Genomic DNA, 6000 nt, shown 5'->3' with positions numbered 1-6000 from the left:
AAATGAAGGGCCCCTCCTATTTTTGTTTTTTATTATTATTGTACTACACTGATGACTTCAAGAAGAAAATTGCGCTCCTTTTTCAAGCGGCGGCCTCTCCTGAATTTCTATTTTGTAACGGCTTTAGAAAGGGGGGAGGGAGAAAAAAGAAAAGGAAGAAATTCTCCGTCGAATTATTTTTATACTCTAATTTTTTTTCTTTTAAACAAAACATTCATCAGTTAGATTCTGGTCTAAGTTCGATGTACAGTACAACTTAGCTACTTGTTTTAGTCGGTGTTCCTTATTTTTGTATTTTTTTCCTTCCTTTCTCTAATTGTTGTTGTTGTTGTTTGATGTTGTACATGTTCTTATTTTTTATGAAAAATTCTTTTCTCAATCTCTGAATGTACTTGGTTTTCTTTAAATACTTCAAACATCTACATCTAAGTGTGTTTTTTTATTAGTCAGTCATCATCACCATAAAATAATAATCACTTCTTCTATTGAGTAGTAACAATTTATAAAAATCTACCCCCTCATTCATTTCTATGTGTGAATCCAAAGAAGAAAAAAAATTGTGAAAAAAAATTGAAAAAATTATTTGTGAAAAATTTGACAAAAAAACGAACATTATTTCTTTCTACCTTCAGTGCATTCAAAAAAACGAAAACAAAAAGAATATTTCAAACAGAGATAAGGTAAGATGAATTTGCCTTCTAGTTGATCATGGGTTTTTTGGTGATAATGATTTCAAACATCATGCAATAGCTAAAAATCATTTGATATATGTACATCAGGGAACTGTTTTGAAAGGATAGTCATGTGCATGAGTATAAATGCATAAATCCAGAGGAGTTGATCTCTCAAGCCTAAACCATTATTATCATTATTTTTTTTTTTTTTTTTTGTAAATCGACTCACAAAGATTAAAAAATCTTATCATAATACAAAAATTAAGAGATTCTATTAAAATCTAACAATTTTTTGTGATTGCCGCCCTCATTGCTATCCTGCATGTACCTATTGTGTCCAATTCGACTATGGTAGATTCAAATTTACATAAACCAACTATTATTGTGATGGGTTTAAAGCCATCATATTCTAGATTACGTCTTTGAAAAATCGAGGGAAAATGAGACCTGGACAAAGAGTGGAATTGTAAGTTGTAAGACCTACCCTTATAAAAAAGATAATAAAATTCAGATAGTAACTCAGATCTTTTTAAAAACATATTGAAGACATATTGACCTCTGTATTTGCAAAGGCTTAAAAGTTAATCCTTAATTATATTCTGAGTTCAACAAGAACTTACATTTTTAACTCCTCAACACATATTTTTTGTAAATCCATTTTGGTCTAAAAAATTTAATTTTATAATGTAATTACTTTATACATAATATTATCTCCTCAAGCATAAAAAGTTAATGATTACAGTATTCAAACAAATAGAAAGCACTGTTCAGATTGGCAACCTTACATCTGAAATAATCCTTAGTACTTAGAAAAATCTTAATCAAGACTATATTATATCAAATTCAAAACTATGAGTACAGGACTTTCAAAAATTTGATATCAAACAAATAAATAATGGAGACTACGGTTACAAACAGCTCTGAAACCATTACTCGTGAATTCATATTGTGTATATTCAAACCTTTCACTCACAAAAAAAGCAAACATAATTTTGACTGTTTCTAGACGAAAAGTGATTCTTCTACTCTGATGCATTCATTTTTTGAACTATGATATTTACTTTTTGAAAGTTTTTGAGTTCAAGAGAAAAAAAAACTTTTGAATTTAATATTCCCTTCTTCCTACCATATATACTTATGTAGAAATGTATTTTGTCTTTTTATATGTATAAAAGTACTATTAAAAGTTGTTTGAAAAAACTACTTAGTGTGTTGGTGCATCCTTAAGTTTTTGTATTTATTATAATTTATATATTCAATTTTTTATGACTACCTTTTTATGTACGTCTTCTTGCCATTAATTAGAGCAATGCTTCACTTTTTACGCATACCTTTAGTTTTTAATATAAATAAACTTGATCAAACATTTTTTGGGTATTTTGTTGACATATTCCAAATACTCAAATATATAGTAGACCTATTTTGAATTTACAGATAATAAATCCCATATTGGAGAGCATAAATATTAATCTAATAATGATCATTAAATATTTCCAAAATATATGTTGGTAAAATTAAATAAGTAACTAGTTAATTACCTTAACTTTTCATTTATTTTTAATAATTTCATTCATTAAATACATTTTCGTGCACACAAAAGGTTCCATATCAAATATTGACATTTATAAAAGTTACATAAAATATACACAGCTTTGAAATATCTGAATGTTTTTCAAATAAAATATATTTTACTCCTTAATAGCTTCTCTAGCATTATTCCGATCTAAAAAGAGAAGCTTATTTTATTGATAACCAATCACTTTTGAATTGAATTCTTAATTTTATATACATTTTCGTTTACTTGAAAAATAAATAAAAAGGTAAAGTATATATATATATACTTTAAAAAATTACAATTTTATTTCTTCAGATTACTAAAAACATAACCAAGTATTTTATGTCAAATTTCAGGCTGATCCGTTCACCCGTTTACTAGTACACCCAAAAAAACAAAACAATGATATTTTCTTAAAATGTTTGTATCAGTTTAAGACAATAGACTTGGAGATATGAAAAATATTAAATATTAAAATAATTTCATTGAATATAGTTGAAAATATTAAATAGTGAATATTAAAAATAATTTGGTGAGTATCTGATCTTGTACTCATTGTCTATTAATATAAAATAACACTATGTTATAAACAAATTTAATTCTCAACGCTAGCATATAGCTAAGTCTAAACTTTTAAAAGATAGTTTATACGTATTTACATGCTAGTATTAAAACGTTGAGCAAAAAACTACTTTTTTATGGGATAAAAATTAAATACCGAATATTTAAGATGACATTTGAATGTGAAACATAATTGCAAAAAAGAAATCATGCCATGGCTAGATATCACTAGCATATATGTGTAAAAACTCTGTGAATACATGAAACTTCAGGCGGACAATGCAATGCTCTGTAGTTGGATTAAGTTAATTTAAATAAATCTTATGATTTAGAATATTTAAGCCTGTGAGTATGGTCGATTTATTTGCAAACAACAACAGAACTTTATGAATGATGAAGTCAATTATCTAATGGTCCAAATGTGAACAAAACTTACTTAAATTTGGAAGGTGAACAAAGTATTTCGTACTTGAGATTTGAAATGCTGTATTTTTCGCCCAAAACGTCATTGATGCAATTGAAAATGTTTCAATTAATTCATCAATACACAAAAAATGTGTATCATTCTTCATAATGATTTTTCAGTGTCTATTACATCATCGAAAAAAAAACGAAAACCATGAATTTAAAAAAAAAATACAAATCTAATTTTAGCAGTGTTAAACATTTATCGTTTTTTAATAAAAATCTAGGAAAATAATAAGTCTGGTACTTGATATTAAAATATAAAAATATAACCATGAATATTTAAATAATAAACATAAACAGTCACGTTTTTATTATGAGAAATGAACAAAAAAATCAGAAAATTCTAACTATTCACCCACTAAGTAACCGTTTAGGTGTTTAATTGTTAGTTTAACGATGTGAGCAGAGTCCTAGAATAGGTAAGGAGCTGTTGAGTCTTCTCTCTTACAAAAATAATATTTTTCTATATATAAAGATGTTATTTTTTATTCAGTATGTTGACTATAAAGAAATTGAGCAAATTTGAAAGAAAAAAAATAGAACAAGGGCAATAAATAACGATTGTTTAAAGTGGTTTTATATTAATATAAAATTAGGCTGTTTTTGCCTCATTTAGATTTTCCTTGTTGTTCATTTTTTTCGAAGGTATTACATTAACAGAAAATTTATGAGCAGATTTTATATTGCTGAATTATTATTATCTTTTCCCTCCCCCCTCCTCATATTGAAGCGTTTGTATTAACAGATACTTTTTCTTAGGACGAACATAATTTTCGATTATTTGATTTGGAGAGTTAAAAAATAATAAGCTTGTATATTTTTATTTTTTTGTCATTTATTTCGATTTGGGTTACAATTAATCCTAAGATTTAAGTGTCATAATTTTCGTAAAAGTAATTCTGAGCGTAAAAATGGATATACGAGGTATGATAAAAAATAAACTATTATTTTTGTATTCTGAATTCAATTCTTATTCGATTATAAATTTATTCTTTTTATTATGTTCGTGAAAATGTCCATAAAAATTGAATTCTTAATTATTGTTTTTTTACGGAACAAAAGGTTAAACTTCTTTTGGTGTTATCTACAAATTTCTATTATTGAAATTAATGAGAAGTTATATTATTTTAGTAAAAATTTAATTAAAAACTAATGAAAAATTATTTATCCTTTTATAAAGTTAGTATTACAAATTACTAAAGGATTCGAAACTTTTTCCGTCATAAAGAAATTAAAACTACAAAAAAACTAATATTGTCAACATGTGTACCAACAAAATAAAATAAAAAATGCAGAATAAAAAATTATTTATTTGTTAATGAACAAAGGTGTAGTTTAAGCCCAGTTGTACACTTATAATGAAAATATAAAATTATCACCTACCTAAAATTAAGATCTATTTTAACATAAGTTGAGTTTGTGAACCAGGTCTAAGTGTTTCATCGAACGAATCAAGCATCAAAAGACAAGGATGCAATCAAATCATAACACTAAAAATAAAACATGGGTTCATGGGAACCCTCTTAAATCAAAAGAAGGTAAAAATAGCTTACTTCCAAAATTAATGAGGTAACTTAAAAACGTTTTATAAGTATTTATATTGTGCAACGTCCTATCAGAAAGCCAATCATTTAGGGGGGAGAGGGATAAAAATGGTTGAAGAAAAAGGAAGATAGCTCTTTGTTCTGAAAATCTTGATGTATATATATACCAACAACCAATACACAAAAAAAAAAAAAAAAAGATTCTTGCAACCACTAACTACCACATTTTATTATTATTATTACTATAACAAGAGTTATGTGCAATATAACTTAAAGAATTATTACCCCTTTGCTTATAAATGCTATAGGATATAATAGATGAAAAAAGAAACGAAAAAGAACAAGTCTTATTATATAAATCAAAACACTTTTTTTATTGAACCATCAGATGAGCTTTCTATGTGTAGTTCCAGACTTTTCTTATTATATATATATTTTTGCAATTATATTTGTTTATTACACATGATGATACAATATGTAATATATATATTTATTTTGTTTATAATATCTTCATAACCATGTATATGAAAGAGAGAGTGAGAAAAAAAAACTTTTAGAAGGAAAAACAATTATACCCATAATTTATTTGTACGAATGCAAATTGCAGATTTTTTTTTTAAATGAGCTATCACAAAATTTAAAAAATATCTTTATCTCATCACAATATTACATATTTAGGATTATAAAAAATTGAAAATGACCATAGTAACTTGAACAATCTGAGTACTATAATTAAGGAGAGCAGTTTATCCATTAACCACTTCACTAGACTGGCTGAAAGTAGCCATAAGAGAAATGAAAAAAAAAAACAAGTACCGCTCATTATAAAACTAGGACATAGGCAGAAATTACTATGATGTCGATCATCAATTCTGCTCTGAGTTAAAATGGGACTTATAATTAAAACTCTTCGGTGTTACTTTCCTTCATTCATGATGACATAAAAACAGCGGTAACATACTGTACTTCTACGTTATCCCCTCAAAAATTAAAAAATAAGGAAAACATGTTTCGAAAATAAAAAAATAAAATACTGTTTAGGTTTGCCATCAACGAAAAAATTACTCGTTAAAAAATGCTTCAAGTTTATACCTCTACAAAAATTATGTATATATTTGTTAAATGAAGTGAATGTCCAAACTATTTTTTTTAGTAAAACTGACGATTTTTTTGCAAAAATGAATTTGTAATTTATTAA

General features: G+C 26.0%; 1 protein-coding gene across 3 annotated transcripts in view; it reads left to right on the top strand.

Annotated features, from left to right (window-relative positions):
* The first annotated feature begins 212 nt into the window (after positions 1-212).
* The window catches only part of bru3 (bruno 3), a 350850-nt gene continuing 345062 nt past the window's right edge, over positions 213-6000 (top strand). For 2 of the 3 annotated variants that reach the window (XM_071887825.1, XM_071887818.1), the window contains exon 1: positions 213-680. The gene's annotated coding sequence lies outside the window, so the exon portion shown is untranslated. The remainder of the gene's footprint in view (positions 681-6000) is intronic. The other variant, XM_071887819.1, reaches the window with a different exon arrangement.

The sequence above is a fragment of the Lepeophtheirus salmonis genome, chromosome 1, assembly GCF_016086655.4.
Source record: "Lepeophtheirus salmonis chromosome 1, UVic_Lsal_1.4, whole genome shotgun sequence".
Classification (NCBI taxonomy): domain Eukaryota; kingdom Metazoa; phylum Arthropoda; class Copepoda; order Siphonostomatoida; family Caligidae; genus Lepeophtheirus; species Lepeophtheirus salmonis.
Note: the sequence above shows the minus strand (reverse complement) of the source record. Positions and strands in the feature narration are given on the sequence as shown.